The 17,627-nt window shown below is 36.4% G+C and overlaps 1 long non-coding RNA gene across 2 annotated transcripts in view; it reads left to right on the top strand.

Annotated features, from left to right (window-relative positions):
• The window catches only part of LOC145503612 (uncharacterized), a 272,210-nt gene extending 258,811 nt beyond the window's left edge, over positions 1-13,399 (top strand). The window contains exons 5-7 of one of the 2 annotated variants that reach the window (XR_014051592.1): positions 754-828; positions 1,461-1,572; positions 2,919-3,314. This is a non-coding gene — a long non-coding RNA (uncharacterized LOC145503612). Of the gene's footprint in view, positions 1-753; positions 829-1,460; positions 1,573-2,918; positions 3,315-9,610 lie in introns of those variants that run through there. The other variant, XR_014051593.1, reaches the window with a different exon arrangement.
• Positions 13,400-17,627: the final 4,228 nt, after the last annotated feature.

Here is a 17,627-nt window from a genome sequence, read left to right as displayed (position 1 = left end):
AATATAATAGTTGGGATTGTTTCTGCTGTCTTTTGCCTCAGTTTGGGTCACACTGGCTTAAAAAAAGGTTGAAGTCTATTTCTACCTATTATAATTAAAATCCTAAAATGCAAACCACACTGTAAATTAGATTTTCAATGCACTGCACTTTATAATAACAGAATATTTGTGAAAAATTGTGAATATTAGAAAATGAAGCCAAACTTTCACAATTGGTATATTTACTCTGTCTGAGCTACTCGATTACCATGTGAATATAGATGACAACAGTGATAGTAAAGAGTCTGCCTGCAATGTGACAGACCCAAGTTCTATCCCTGGGTTGGGAAGATCCCCTGGAGAAGGAAATGGCAACCCACCCCAGTATCTTGCCTGGAAAATCTCATGGACGGAGGAGCTTGGCATTACAGTCCATGGGGTTGCAAAGAGTTGGACACGACTGAGCGACTTCACTTAAACTTACAGAAAGGCAATTTTAAGGTTAAAGCAGACGGATTAATTCTATTTATCAGTGAAAACTTAGAAATGCAAAAACAATCAGAAAGGTAGTTGGTTCTCAAACTCATAATAACATCAATTTTCTATGACCATTTAGAAAGCAGCTTTAAAAATTCAATTTATTTATTTATTTATTTAAATCAGTTTTGTATTAATAAAAATTTTATCGGAACTTCTAACTTACTGCATAATTTGGGAACTTGGTCTGGAATCATGAAATGTCCTACAGAGTATGATTATTTATTTTTACAATAGACTAGATTCCTGTTTACTTTGCTTTCTTCTTCTGGCAACGACTTGGGACCGGTATATGAACAAAGAGAACATGAGGTATGATAAATTTAATAGGAAGCATACATGTACTTGTTGAATTTTTTAAAATGTTCTAGGGATGGGCTATAAAAAAATTTAAGAACATAAGGTCTTGTTATACTGGAAAATTTGAGAGTTAATAAAACAAATACTAGGAATGTCATTACTGATGTATGCAAATAAATTCTATATGTTATGAGAATAATGTTAGAAGGTCTATGTGGCATAAACATAAAGAAAAATAAATTAATTTGATTTAATTAATTTATTATTTTGCTCAACCATTAAATAAATGTTGCGTGAATTCCTACCATGTGTTAGTCTTGTGCTAGGCCTTGCAGAAAGAATAATGATGAATAAAACATGTCTCTTGCCTGGGGGCACTCACAGTCATGGTCTAGTGAATGATAATAAAAAACTAAGTACACGAAGAGAAGGATTTGTGTGATCAATGTGTTAGGAATTAAAGTCTGGTAGGCCATCTATCCCCAATGGTTGATTTATTGATTTTTACCTTATCTTATTCCAGAAAGAATGTTTTAGGAATGAGATAGACACAATGAAACAAATATGAAAGCTGGGGTGTTAAGGAAAAAAGAAAACATAACCCTTACAAAGGTAGAAATAAATAAACATCTCTTTTTCCAAAGGATAAGCTAAAACCCAACCAAGGCTGAAGTAGGTATAAACAAAGAAAATACTGAGAAAGGAGAAGAAGAGTAGAATGTTGACTTCTTTCAGATTGGAAGAATAGAACAAAATGCAAGTATTTCAAGTATTGTTAAAGTTACTTGCTAATACTTTGAAAAATTGAATATCATCTCTCAGTATGAGATAAATGTGCTTTAAACACTTCAAGAGGCAATATGTGGCAGTTAATCTTTGCTGCTTTTTATTTCTTTATATTATATATTTACCATTGTTGTTCTTTTTATCAAATCTCTATGACATTAAAAATGAAAAAAAGAGATGAAAAGCTTATATCACATTTTCTTATAACTTCAATAGAGATTGGATGAAAAAATTTATACTTTGGTGTCATCTTGACTCTTGAACTTACTTCCAGATCAGCTACAAACTTGCCCTATGGCCTGAGGCATTGGAACACCACAGAGTCCTGCAATAATTTCCTGACAGATCACACAACCCAGTTATTCCATGTCCCCAGGTGTCCCAGTGACCTACATTATTGTCAACAACAAAGGTTGCTTTAGCTTTAAGTTTAAAATATCTACTGCATTTGAAAACTCAGATTCATTTTACCATTTAGCTGAAAGTGCATTTTAGGGTGCTGGAGTTTGCTTTCATTCATTCATCCACTCTTACTTAGTTCTTAGTGCAAAAGAAAGAGTGCCACCTACTGGATGTGGGGTAGGAAGAGAATATTAACAAAAAATGGATTCTTATGAAAGGCAGATTCAAAGTAAATGTGAAAGGAAAAATGTCAAAGAATGTCTCATTTCCCTAATAATAATTACATAAATTTGCTTAAATGCTTTTATTATCAATAAATACTGCATGGACATTATCCTAGAATTTCCATCTAAATATTTAGAAATAAAGATTCCTCTTGTTTTCTTATACCTTATTTTTAAAGAATTTTTTAAAAATTTAGAGCAGTTTTAAGATTCACTGCAAATTTATGAGGGAGGTACATAAATTTCTTGTTTAACTTGCCCCTCCTAAACACACATATATGGGCATAACTCCGATGTTATCCACATCACTTACCAGAGTGGTACATTTGTTACAATTCATGAATGTATATTTACAAATTACAATAAACTAAAGTCCACAGTTTCATTAGGGTTCACAGTTACATTAGGGTTTGTTCTTGGTGTTGTACATTTCATAGGTTAGGACAAGTGTATAATGCTATGTATCCATAATTATAATATTATATAGATTATTTTTACTGCCCTAAAGTTTCTCTGTGCTCCATCTATTCATCCCACTCTCCTTCCCTTGAGGCAACTTTCTTTTTAATGTCCTCATATTTTGCTTTTTCCAAAATGTAATATAATTGAAAACATACAGTATGTAACCTTTTCAGATTGGCTTCTTACACTTAGTATTTGTTTCCTCTGTGTTTTTTCATGACTCCACAGCTCCTTTCTTCTTAGCAATGTATAATATTCCATCATCTGGATGCACAGGTTTATTCATTCGTTTACCTACTGACAGATATCTTGGTTGCTTCCAAGTTTTGGCAATTCTGAATCAAGATGCTATAGACATCTATGTGCAGATTTTGTGTGGATACAGTTTTCAACTTCTCTGGATAAATATCAAGGAGCCTGATTGCTGGATTGTATGGTAACAGTATGTTAGTTTTATAGAAACTGCCAAATTACCTTCAAAAGTGAAAGTATTTATACTTAGTTATAAATCTAACAAAATATATACAAGATCTCTGTGAGGTAAACTATAGATCTCTGATAGACAAAATTTTAAAAGAACTAAATAAATGGAGAGATTCCATGTTCATGGATAGGAAGACTCAATATTGTTAAGGTGTCAGTTCTTCTGAAGTTGCTCTATTGATTGAATGCAATCCCAGTCAAAATCCCAGCAAGTTATTTTGTTTTTATTCACAATTTGATTATGAAGTTTATGTGGAGAGATAAAAGACCAAGGATAGCCAACACAGTATTGAAGAAGCAATATAAAGTTGAGGATTAACACTATACTATCCATCTTCAAGACTTAGTATAAAGCTACAGTAATCAAGTGAAATGAAATGAAAGTCACTTAGTCGTATCCTATTCTTTGTGATCCCAAGGACTATACAGTCCATGAAATTCTCCAGGCCAGAATACTAAAGTGGATAGCCTTTCCCTTCTCCAGGGGATCTTTCCAACCCAGGGGTCGAACCCAGGTCTCCTGCGTTGCAGGCAGATTCTTTACCAGCTGAGCCACAAGGGAAGCTCAAGAATACTGGAGTGGGTAGCCTATCCCTTCTCCAGGGGAATCTTCCTGATCCAGGAATCAAATGGGGGTCTCCTGATATGCAGGCAGATTCTTTACCAACTGAGCTATCAGGGAAGTCCTAACAATAATCAAGACACTGTGCTATTAGGAAAATAATAGACAAGTAGATGGATGTAGCAGAATAGAGAGCTACAGGAGAAAAAACTAGATGAATTTGGGTGTGCCCCTCTTTACCTCTGATAATTTTCCTTGCTTCAAAGCCTGCTTGTCTATAATTAATATAGCTACTCTTGCTTTATTTTGATCAATGTCCGCATGGTATGTTTTCTCCAGCCACTTACTTTTAATTTTTATGGTTCTAGAATTGATGCTTTCAAACTGTGGTTCTGGAGAAGACTCTTGAGAGTCCCTTGGACAGCAAGGAGATTAAACCACTCAATCCTAAAGGAAACCAACCCTGAATATTCATTGGAAGGACTAATGCTAAAGCTGAAGCTCCAATACTTGGACCACTTGATGTGAAGAGTTGACTCACTGGAAAAGACTCTGATGCTGGGAAAGATTGAGGGCAAGAGGAGAAGGGGGTGGTAGAGAATGAGATGGTTGGATGGCATCATATACTCAGTGGACATGAGTGTGATAGTGAAGGACAGGGAAGGCTGGTGTGCTACAGTTCATGGTGTCGCAAAGAGTTGGACATGACTTAGCAACTGAAGAACAAAATTTAAAGTGAGTGTGGACAACATACAGTTGGGTCAAGTCTTTTGATCCATTCTGGCAATCTCTGTCTTTTGACTGGCACATGTAGACCACTGACATTCAAAGTGATTATTGTTACATTTGGATGAATATCTACCATATTTGTTGCTATGTTCTATTTGTTGCCCTTTTTGTTCTTATTTTATCTTCCACACTTTTTCTGCCTTTGTGGTTTTAATTGAGCATTTTAAATGATTCCATTTTCTCTTTTTTTAGCTCATCAGTTATACTCTATTCTTTACTATTATAGTGCTTATTCTAGAGTTTACAAGGGCTTCCGTTGTGGCTCAGAGGGTAAAGCATCTGCGTGCCCTGCAGGAGACCTGGGTTTGATCCCTGGGTTAGGAAGATCCCCCAGAGAAGGAAATGGCAACCCAGTCCAGTACTCTTGCCTGGAAAATCTCATGGAAGGAGAAGCCTGGTAGGATACAGTCCATAGGGTCGCAAAGAGTCGGACATGACTGAGCGACTTCACTTTCACTTTCTAGAGTTTACAATACACGTTTACAATAAATACAAGTCTACTTTGAAATACCACAATACCACTTCACTGACAGTGTGAGTACTTTATAACAAAATATTCCTAATTCCTTCTTCTTATCCCTTGTGTCACTGTTGCCATTTATTTCACTAGTATATAAGCATACATAAGCATAGATGTGTATATATATATATGATATATACATAAGCATTGATTATCAAATCCATTGTTACTATTAGTATTTTGAAAAAGCTGTTATCTGTTAGATGAATTAAGAATAAGAAAAATAAAAGTTTTGATTTAATTTTCATTAATCCTTCTTTGATGCTCTTACTTTCTTTATGTAGATTGAGTTTCTTACATATTAATTTCTTCTCTCTAAAGAACTTTTAATTTTTTGCAAGGCAGGTCTACTGGCAACACATTTTCTCAATTTTTGTTTGTCTGAGAAAGTATTGCTCTTTCACACTGAAGTTATTTGAAGAATAACTTCATTGAGTAGAGAATTGTAGTTGGTGTTTTTTTCTCTCAGCACTTTAAATATTTGACTACATTCTCTTTTTTGCATGCTTTCTGAAAAGAATCGGGATGTAACTCTTACCTTTGTTGCTGTATAGGTAAGACATTTTCCCCCTCCTCTGGATTCTTTTAAAAAATTTTCTTCATCTTCAATTTTTTTTGTAATTTGAAAATTATAATGCCTAGCTGTAGGTTTGTTTTTTTTTTCTTTTCTTATTTATTCTGTCTGTTGTTCTTGGAAATTTCTGGATCTATAGTTTGATATCTGACCTTAACTTGGGGGAAATTACCAGCCATTATTTTTTCAAATATTTTTTCTATTCTCTTCTTTCTCCATCTGGTATACTCATTAAATGTATGTCACACCTCTTTAATTGCCCCCACAGTCGTTGGATACTAAGTTCTGTGATTTTCAGTCCTTTCTTCTCTTTGCTTTTCTGTTTTGGAGGTTTCTACTGAAGTGCCTTCAAGTTGAGTCTTTCCTCAGCTGTATCTTGTTTACTAGTAAACTCAACCCTTGTAGCTCAACTGGTAAAGAATCCGCCTGCAATGTGGGAGACCTGGGTTCAATCCCTGGGTTGGGAGGATCCCCTGGAGACAGGAATGGTTACTCACTCCAGTATTCTGGGCTGCAGAATTTCATGGCCTGTATAGTCCATGAGATCTCAAAGAGTTGGACACGACTGAATGACGTTCACTTCAGTAAACCTAACAAAGGCATTCTTCATTTCTGTTACAGTGTTGTTGTTTTTTTTTCAATCTCTAGCATTCCTTTTTGATCTTTCTTAGGATTTCCATTTCTCAGCTTATGTTGTCCATCTGTTCTTGCATGTTGTCTATTTTACCTACTAGAGTCCTTTGCATATTAATCATAATTGTTTTAAATTCCTGGTCTGATAATTCCAACATCCTTACCATGTCTGATTTTGATGCTTGCTCAATATTTTCAAATTGTGTGTTTTGCTTTTTGGTATGTCTTGTAATTTTTTTTAATAATCAGACATGATATACCAGGGAAAAGGAACTGCTGTAAATAGGCCTTTAGTGATGTGGCTGTGAGGTGGGGTCATGGGGGTCTCAGTCTTTCAAGGAGCCTATGCTACTGGACTGTGAACTTCACAAGTGTTTTTAATTTTTCTTATTCCCTTCTAAGTGAAAGAGGCTGGCTAGAGTGGGCTGGAGTTGAATAATACCTCTCTCCCAGGTGTGTAAGGCTCTGATAACCTTAGTCTCTGGTTAATTAGTTTCCTCTGAGGTCAGTCCTTCCTATAAAGAGCAGAATGCTCTGGTATGTTTCAAAATGGTTCCTTTCCTTTCCTTTCAGAAGCATGAGGTAATTTTCTCTAATATACTGTGGAAACTTGGTTGAGCTCCTGGATGTAAATCTCTCCAAACTGTAAGTCCTCACTGATGACTGGATCCCCCGAGAGTTTTTATCTTTTAGAATTGTCCAAACTGTGCTTTCATCAATTTGTCAATTACAGATCTGGTTTTCCTACACTCGTACTGGTTCTTGTGGTCATTTTAGCTCATGAATCTCTGCTTCAGTGAGTTATTTTCTATATTCACTTGTGTGTCTTTCTGATCATGTGAATTCACAATTTGCCCTGTATCCTCACCTCCCTTATGGGTCCTAGAAGGACTGTTGATTTTTCAGTATATTCAGCTTTTTACTTACTATTTGGATAGAGTGGTAGCTTACAAGATCCTTACATTGGGAACTGGGAGCCTGTTTTATACATGTAAAATTTTTCATTTACTTTTTATCTAATAATATAGAACAATTATATATCCTCTTATGTTGTCTATGTAAAGATATTAACTTTCTTGACAGTCTAATCCTACAATATGGAAAACTCAGGTTATTAAAAGACTAAAAACATTTATAACTTGGATTCTAGTAATTAAAGGTGGTCAAAGTTGAGAAGAAAACTCTGGTCTAAATATGGTCAATGATTTTCATCAATATGAAGTCAGCACTTATGGTTTAAATGGCTGTTTCTTTAACTTGTTGTATTACATTCTCTCTTTTTTTTTTTTTTGCATATATCAGTATTTTATTAACAATTGCAGAATATTCTGCTTAAAGTTCCACAGATTAAAGACTGACATCACAATCACATCAGATGTAAATAAGAATATGATTAAGAAGACTAAGTACAATAAGGGTAGTAATAGTTGTAGTAACCACATGTACTGAGTACTTCTGTGTCATGCACTGTAACTTACATATTTATTCCACACAAAAACTGTTATAGATATTCTACTGTTCCCATTTCAAAGATGAGACTATTTAGAAACATTGGACAATTTACCCTGTATTAAGATGCTAGAAAGTAGTAGATTTGATATAATGAAATTTAAAATACCAATGATCTTGAGAAATATAATACATGCCATATTTGAAAGCCAACCATCTCCTCTTGAAAAATACAGTAATGTCTTTCCAACTGGGCTGGCCAAGTGAGATTAAGGAAAAATCAACACAGTAGGCAGGTTTACAGATGAGAAATTTAAGTCCTCACAGAGAAAATGATAATAAGATTAAGAATTGGTCAAACTGCAAAAGTCCTTACCAAAAAAAAAAGCCTTTATAAATACTTGCACAATCATCTAACACAATCATACCCATTTTGAACACTTACTGTGTGCTAATTTGTAAATTAGTTCATTTGATTTTCACAACTACCACAGGAGTTGTTCCAAAAGGTGGCAGTATCAGGATGCAAGCCAAATAGATCTGTTCCCCTACAGCCTATGTAATCAGCCACCATGCTATGACCAGGGGCATTTTCACACCTTCAGGCTTCCTAATTTTCTTTTCTTTTTTTAAAATTAATTTATTTATTTTAGCTTCAGGCTAATTACTTTACAATATTGTAGTGGTTTTTGCCACACATTGACATGAATCAGCCATGAGTGTACATGTGTCCCCCATCCTGAAACCTCCTTCCTCTTCCCTCCCCATCCCATCCCTCAGGATCATCCCAGTGCACCGGCCCTGAGTGCCCTGTCTCATGCATTGAACTTGGACTGGTGATCTGTTTCACATATGGTAATATACATGTTTCAATGCTATTCTCTCAAATCATCCCACCCTTGCCTTCTCCCAGAAAGCCCACAAGTCTGTTCTTTACATCTGTGTCTCTTTTGCTGTCTCACATACAGAGTCATCATTACCATCTTTCTAAATTCTATATATATGCATTGCTGCTGCTGCTGCTAAGTCACTTCAGTCATGTCCAACTCTGTGCGACCCCATAGATGGCAGCCCACCAGGCTCTGCTGTCCCAGGGATTCTCCAGGCAAGAACACTGGAGTGGGTTGCCATTTCCTTCTCCAATGCATGAAAGTGAAAAGTGAAAGTGAAGTCACTCAGTCGTGTCCGACTCTTAGCGACCCCATAGACTGTAGCCTACCAGGCTCCTGCGTCCATGGGATTTTCCAAGCAAGAGTACTAGAGTGGGTTGCCATTGCCTTCTCCATATATATGCATTAATATACTGTGTTGGTGGTTTTTTTTTTCTGACTTACTTCACTCTGTATAATAGGCTCCAGTTTCATCCACCTCATTAGAACTGATTCAAATGCATTCTTTTTAATAGCTGAATAATATTTCATTGTGTATATGTACAACAACTTTCTTATCCATTCATCTGCCGATGGACATCTAGGTTGCTTCCATGTCCTAGCTATTGTAGACAGTGCTGCGATGAACATTGGGGTATACGTGTGTCTTTCAATTCTGGTTTTGTGGACTTTTTGATAGCAGCCATTCTGACTAGTGTGAGATGGTGCCTCATGGTGGTTTTAATTTGCATTTCTCTGAAAATGAGTGATATTGAGCATCTTTTTGTGTTTGTTAGCCATCTGTATGTCTTCTTTCGAGAAATGTCTATTTAGCTCTTTGGCCCATTTTTTGATTGGGTTGTTTATTTTTCTGGAATTCAGCTGCATGAGCTGCTTATATATTTTTGAGATTAACTCATTTTCTATTATTTTCTGCCATTCTGCAGGGTGTCTTTTCACCTTGCTTATAGTTTGCTTAGTTGTGCAAAAGCTTTTAAGTTTAATTAGGTTCCATTTGTTTATTTTTGCTTTTATTTCCAGAGCAGCAAGCAGCAAAGAGGAGATACCCCACGTCCAAGGTAAGAGAAACCCAAGTAAGATGGTACGTGCTGAGAGAGGGCGCGGTGACTAAGCGGCGAGCGGCAAAGAGGTGAGCAGTGGCTGCGGTGCAGGAGCGGCTAGCAGCAGTTGGGCACTGAGTGGCAGAGAGGAGATATTCCACGTCCAAGGTCAGGAGTGGCAGCAGTGAGGACATACCCCACGTCTAAGGTAAGGAGCAGCAGCTTCACTTTCTTGGAGCACCTGTGAAGAGATACCCCACATCCAAGGTAAGAGAAACCCAAGTAAGACGGTAGGCGCTGAGAGAGGGCATCAGAGGACAGACATACTGAAAGCACAATCACAGAAAACTAGCCAATCTGATCACATGGACCACAGCCTTGTCTAACTCAGTGAAGCTAGGCCATGCCGTGTGGGGCCACCCAAGACGGATGGTTATGGTGGAGAGGTCTGACAGAATGCAGCCCACTGGAGAAGGGAATGGCAAACCACTTCAGTATTCTTGCCTTGAGAACCCCATGAACAGTATGAAAGGGCAAAAAGATAGGACACTGAAAGATGAACTCCCCAGGTCGGTAGATGCCCAATATGATACTAGAGATCAGTGGAGATATAAGAAAGAATGAAGGGATGGTGCCAAAGCAAAAACAACACCTGGTTGTGGATGTGACTGGTGATAGAAGCAAGGTACGATGCTGTAAAGAGCAATATTAAATAGGAACCTGGAATGTTAGGTCCATGAATCAAGGTAAATTGGAAGTGGTCAAACAGGAGATGGCAAGAGTGAACATCAACATTCTAGGAATCAGTGAACTAAAATGAACTGGAATGGGTGAATTTAACTCAGATAACCATTTTATCTACTACTGTGGGCAGGAATCCCATAGAAGAAATGGAGTAGCCATCATGGTCAACAAAATAGTCTGAAATGCAGTACTTGGATGCAATCTCAAAAACGACAGAATGATCTCTGTTCATTTCCAAGGCAAATCATTCAATATCACGGTGATCCAAGTCTATGCCCCAACAGCATATTAAAAAGCAGAGACATTACTTTGCCGACAAAAGTCTGTCTAGTCAAGGCTATGGTTTTTCCAGTAGTCATGTATGGATGTGAGAGTTGGACAATAAAGAAAGCTGAGCACTGAAGAATTGATGCTTTTGAACTGTGGTGTTGGAGAAGACTCTTGTGAGTCCCTTGGACTGCAAGGAGATCCAACCAGTCCATCCTAAAGGAGATCAGTCCTGAATATTCATTGGAAGGACTGATGTTGAAGCTGAAACTCCCTGTGCTTTGGCCACCTGATGCGAAGAACTGGCTCATTTGAAAAGACCCTGATGCTGGGAAAGGTTGAAGGTGGGAGAAGGGGACGACAGAGGATGAGATGGTTGGATGGCATCACCAATTCAATGAACATGAGTTTGAGTAAACTCTCGTATTTGGTGATAGACAGGGAGGCCTGGCATGCTGCAGTTCATGGGGTCACAAAGAGTCAGACATGCCTGAGCGACTGAACTGAACTGAACTGAGCAGGTTACATTTACTGGGGAGAAACCAGGTATGCCCATTTCATGAAAGTTGGAAAGAGAAAATAAAATGATCACATGTAAAATTTCCTTCAAGTAAACGGTCTGAAATGATTTCTCATCCTATCTCACTAATATTATCAAAACTAAGGGTTGAAATATTCTTTTAAAGATATCAATTAGCTACCTGCCTATGACTTTTTTGAAGCCCCATTAATGCAAATATAATGGGGCAGGTGCAAGTTTAAAGCACCTGAGGATAATATTTTTTAACTCGTTTTCATTGTTTAATGAGACAGTGAATTCAGTGGACTTCAAATGTATCCTGTCTTATAAATTATTGTGTTATTAACTTTAACAGGTTAGTGGAAGCACTATTCACATCTCCATTGCCTAGTGTTAGTATTGTAGATAATAGCTGGGGACAAGGGATATTAATCCCTACATTATTGGCTCATGAGAAAGTGATCCTCTTACACGTGAGGGATTTAGAAGGAAAATACATATATATGCATGAGAAAAAGAGGAAAAAAATATGAGAATTTAGATCAAAACCCCCTGAATTTTACATCTTCTCTTTATTTTCATGCAGGACATTAATTAGATGGACAATTTAAGTTTGTGTTTATAGGTACCAGTTATTGTTCCATTTTGCTCATTTTCCTAGTCTTTGGTGGTTTTATGGGTTTTAGTTTTAGTGTAAGATTAAGAAAAACGTTTAATTCTGTGCTTCTCTATGTTTTACTTAGTCTCCTAGTGTGTGTTTTAGCTTTCTTGATGGGATTGCCAGTGAGTAAGTTACAGTGTTTTATACTATTGCTCTGCTGCTAAGCTAAGTCGCTTCAGTCGTGTCCAACTCTGTGCGACCTCATAGACGACAGCCCACCAGGCTCCGCCGTCCCTGGAATTCTCCAGGCAAGAACACTGGAGTGAGTTGCCATTTCCTTCTCCAATGCAGGAAAGGGAAAAGTGACAGTGAAGTCGCTCAGTTGTGTCCGACTCTTCACGACCCCATGGACTGTAGCCTACCAGGCTCCTCCATCCATGGAATTTTCCAGGCAAGAGTACTGGAGTGGGGTGCCATTGCCTTCTCCGTACTATTGCTCTAGTGGTCCCAAACAGTTAATATCCTAGTGCCTTGATGATTAGTGTCTGTGTGCTTAGGTAATTTAAATTGCTCCTCCATAGCTCAGGATATTTTGAACTGAATTGACACTGATAATAGCTGGGCTGGTTAGGAATATGAGCAAAGTTTGTGTTTTAGGGCCTAACTGATGTATCAAGAGAATGCAGCTGTCATAATTAAGAAGAAAAGACATCGAAGCCACCATAGACACAAGATACTCCTCTGATAAATTGAACCTACAAACTGTGAAGTGGCCCAGTTATACATATGCAATTTTGTTTCCCTTAATATCTCTTCTTGTTAGGGTGTGAATCTAGCCTTAGGCAGTGGTTTGAGGAAGCATTATTACTCAGTTGCCAAATGGCCTAGATTTAAGATTCCCATCCACTCCTAAATTGGTGAGCTTTATCAAACAGGACATAATGAATAGGTAAGGAAACACTTTTGCCTTTTCTCTTGACTGAATTAATTACATCTAACTGACAAAGTTTCTGTTTCTGAGTCACGCTTGTCATTGAACTGTTCTGCTAGCTAAAATCATGTGGATTTTATGCCTATCTTCTAAAAAATGCTAATTTCTATACCATTATTGGAATCAGAAAAAGAAATGACATGCAAAGTAAAACACAGATCAAGATTAATAAGGTAGTTTTCCAATTTTTGCCTGATGAACCAATCTGGGCAATTTTGTGCTATGAATTCTTGTCTATGCTAATTGGAATAAGAAGGAAAAGCAAAGTTTCCTGCCCTTTTGTTCCTCTTGGATTTAAAATCAATTGAACAGATGCAGTGATATAAACCTGCATTTAAGTCTCTTATATTTTTCTTTATAGACACAATTGTGAATTGTGTTCTTCCTGCATTTGTAATTAGAGGGTGAAACAGATGGCAAAGGCTCAGTGTAAAGAGATGTCCATTAAAATAAATTTATGCTGCCAAGTGATTTTCATTCCAAGAGGGGAACTCTGTTTGCTCCACGTGAAAGGAAGAAGTTGCACATAGACGTTTTGAAGAAACTTTGTTATGCAAGGCAAAGTAACTCAGTTACTGGACCATACACTGAAAATGCTAAAACTAAAGATGCATAAATAACTTTATCTTTAAAAAAAAAAAGAAAATGAGCATTGTTGTAGGTGAGAACTGGTCAGATGGAAGCCCTTCTAAGTACAATTTAATGTACTAACCATATCTACTCCTGATGTGTAAGAAATCTGTGGTCACTTTTTTTCTGTTAAATTTTAGCCATTCTTATAGAAGCAAATGAAGCATTACTAGCAAAGTTTTGAGATACATCCCTCTATGTATTAAGTGTATATTTAGGAAGGAAACATACTTAAGATATTTTAGCTGTCATGTGGAGCAGCGTAACATAGTGGTTAAGAACAAGGATTCTGGAGTCAGCCCTCCTGGGTTTTGAACTGCATCTGCCGTTGACTCTTTGAGTGATGTTGGGGAAATTGTATAACAATTCTATACTATAGTTCCTTCCTGTGTCAAGTTGGAATAAGTAAAAATGCAAATCTCAATGGTGACCAGAATTTAATATCATCCCTATATTTTATGCTTATTTAATCTTTTTTAAACAAAAAAACTTTAATCATTTGTTTCCAAAAAGAGGCAACTACAGTTTTTCTGCCAAAAAAGTGGAAGTCTTTTTAAGTTTAAAATTTAATTAATTTGCCTAAAATTTAAGACAGATCTGTATTTAACTGCAAGTCTCAGATTCTCAGCTTGAGAAAATTCCTTGCTGGTGTTTACGTTTTTGACCAATTTCCTGTCTACACAGAGCTGGAGAATTTAAAATCTAAAACTGTTATCAGCATGAAACTTAACATAGAGAAACTTTCAGGAAAGAAACAATGCTGTTATTGTATTAGCTCATTATGTGAGACACCTCAATTTGAGTGACATGAACATGCATATTTCCCTATCATCCAATATAAAAATATTTGTGATGCCTTTATATTTGCACTATACTGGGCACTGCATTTTGAGAATCACTCAGATTCTGCTCACAGGGAGCTTGTTTTTACAGGATGAACACCTCTGTCTTTTCAATCCTGTTCTCCCTGCAATAAACACAAGAAAGGTCCAGAGACCTCTGGGACCATCTGAGAGATTATTAGAACTTGCAAATCCTAGGGTTTAATCAGTCTGTAGAGTTACAATCAGAATTTGAATATTGTGTCAACTTCATGTATAACCTTAGTTGTTACTTCACCTTCTTGAAAGTAAGATTGCAGCTCTTAGAGCTGTTAAGCGGAATAATTACATTGATCTAGTGCAATTTCTGGAATATATTTGATATTCAATAAGCAGATTGAGTAACATTCTCCCTTTTCTTTTAGATTACACTCCAAATAATTTGGCATTGAGCGTTTAGATTAATGCACTCAAGCACTTCATCTCTGAGTTAGAAGGATTTCATAGTCAAGAACAAGAAAAGCATTGTATCTTATAATATTTGACTCAAGATCTTAGACTCTGCAATATGAACAATAAACAATGAAAAACATATAATGGAGGGAAAAATATAAAACATCCTTCTATGTGGTCAGTATATTGTCCACTACAAAGGAAAATCTAACACAACCAACTGACAAATTATGAGAAATAGTAAAAACAGATTAAAGTGATTTTACATAAAATCAAAATACAAAAATCATTTTTTACAAATAAATGTGTGTGTGCTCAATTGCTCAGTCATGTCCAACTCTTTGTGGCAGCATGGACTGTAGCCCACCAGGCTCCTCTGCCCATGGGATTTTCCAGCAGGAATACTGGAGTGGGTTGCCATGCTCTTCTCCAGGGGATCTCCCCAACCCAGGGATCAAACCTGTGTCTCTTGTGTCTCCTACATTAGTAGGAGAATTCTTTACGACTAGCAACACCTGGGAAGCCCTTAAAAATAAACAGCAATTGATTAAAAATGTGAAAGGAAATAGTTCCATTAAAAATAAGAATATAAATTATAAAGTAATAAGCATAAACCTTGTACAATGTGTACAGCCTTTCTGTTGAAAATATAAAACTTTAAAGCTAGACCTAAAAGATCATCTGAATAAATGAAGAAATATATCATGTTTGTGGATGTAAAACCCCAGTATTCTGAAATTTTAATTTTCAAAATAATCCTTAAGTTTGAATAGTCATGAAATTTCTAGCAGAGTTTTTTGAACATGAAAGCCAACTATAAAATTCATTTGGAATAGAAAATACAGAATACTAAAAACAACTAACACATGTCCTGACATCAAAACATAATTGAAAAATGTAGTAAATAACAAGTAGAGATATTTAATATGACAGAATCTAGAAATGGATACATAGAACTTTAACATGCCAAAAATGTCTTTTCAGATCCTTTAATGAAATATGGACTATTTAATAAAATGAAGTTGGGATAATTTTCTATCCACCAGAAAAATAATTCTTTGATTTCTGTCTCGAAAGATTCTCAAAGATATATCCCAGATAGATCAAAGGCCAACATATAAAAACAAAAACAACAGAAATCAAAAATACATGAATATTTTACAAGAAAAATAGGAAGATGCCTCTGTGACTTTAGAGCAAGATATTCTTTTTAAAAATTATTAGAAGAAAACACAAATAGGGACTTCCCTCATGGTCCAGTGGTTAAGAATCTGCTTTGCAATGCAGAGGACATGGGTTCAGTCCCTGGTAGGGGAACTAAGATCCCATACGTCATGGAGCAGCTAAGCCCCCACAGCACAACTACTGAGCCCATGTGCTCCAGAGTCCGTGAGGCAAAACTTGAGACCCTGGATGCCACAATTAAGACCTGATCCAGCCAAATAAATTAATTTTTAAAAAGAAAACACAAATAAAAATGGATAAATTGGGTCATGTCAAAATATTTCCAAAGACAAAAAACAGCACAAAGTCAGAATAAGAGGCACACTGGTAGAAAACATTATAGCATGCAACCAATAAAGAAATTCAGCATATATCCAAGGGGAAAAAAATAAAGCACATAAACAGTCAAAAGTCAGATGAGAAGAATGACAACAGTGAGGTAAAAAGATCAATTCCACTTACTTGCAAGTAGGAACATATACTTTGAGAGAGTTTTCACTCATCAGACTAGCAACAATTTAAGTGCCAAGTGTAAACAATTATTGGGGAACAAGTATTCTATATTGACAGTAAGCGTATAAAAGTATGGTAATTTTTAGGGTACTTGGATAGTTTCTATAAAAATAATTAATTTCTTATAATTACACTTCTAATTATTCTGGAGAAATTCCTACATGTCCAAGATGGCATGACAAGGAATGTTCACAGGATTATCTAAAAGGAAAATAGACATAACCAAGGAAAATAGAAATGACCTAAATAACTACCAAAAGAAAACCAGTAAATAAGTTATATAAATTATGGCACATTCATACCATGAAATACTTTGGGGCAGTTTTTAAAAAAAGAGGTGAAATTTGTGAATTGCTGTGGAAAAAGGGTGAAGAGTTCAAGTTTCCAACTGATCTTTTCAGTGTAATACAATTAATGTAAAAAATATGCTCATATTCAGAAAATAATACTGTATATCTAATGCAGAAATGGATAAAGTACTGGAGAAATGTGCACTCAGCTGTTATTTGGTGAGATTCAGAGTGTTCTCAGACTGGATATGGTTTTTAGAAGATGGCTTTAAGCTTTCTTGTAATACTTTAATATTTTCAAGGTGTATATTTGCATATATGTATGCATTCTATGTAACATATCTGTTTTACTCATATAACATCTATTTTAAATATATTTAGATTTACACATGGGATCCCCTTGTGGCTCAGCTAGTAAAGAATCTGCCTGCAATGCGGGAGACCTGGGTTCGATCCCTGGGTTGCTAAGATCCCTTGGAGAAGGGAAAGGCTACCCACTCCAGTCTTCTGGCCTGGAGAAATACCATGGACTGTATAGTTCATGGGGTCACAAAGAGTCAGACATGACTGAACAACTTTCACTTTTCATATTTATACATTACATCTAAATACATATATATCTACATATATCCATCTATATAAAACTTGCAGTTTTATAAGATTGGAAATTCTGTTAGAAGTGCAAATTCTCTTTAGTTGTAATAATTATTTTTAATTAAGAATGGACAAAAGGTATCATTCTGGCTATCAGAGATTAGGGGTTATCTATAAACAAAGTGAAAGCATCGGTCAATCAGTCATGTCCAACTCTTGGGCACCCCCTGAACAGTAGCCCGCCAGTCTCCTCTGTCCATGGGATTTCCTAGGCAAGAATACTGGAGTGGGTGGCCATTCCCTTCTTTTCCTTCTCCAGAGGATCTTCCCAACCCAGGAATTGAACCCA

The sequence above is a fragment of the Giraffa tippelskirchi genome, chromosome 4 (genome assembly GCF_054371585.1).
Source record: "Giraffa tippelskirchi isolate mGirTip1 chromosome 4, T2T-mGirTip1v1.2.pri, whole genome shotgun sequence".
NCBI classification, from domain to species: domain Eukaryota; kingdom Metazoa; phylum Chordata; class Mammalia; order Artiodactyla; family Giraffidae; genus Giraffa; species Giraffa tippelskirchi.
The sequence above is the reverse complement of the archived record's forward strand: the minus strand, read 5'-3'. Positions and strand labels throughout refer to the sequence as shown.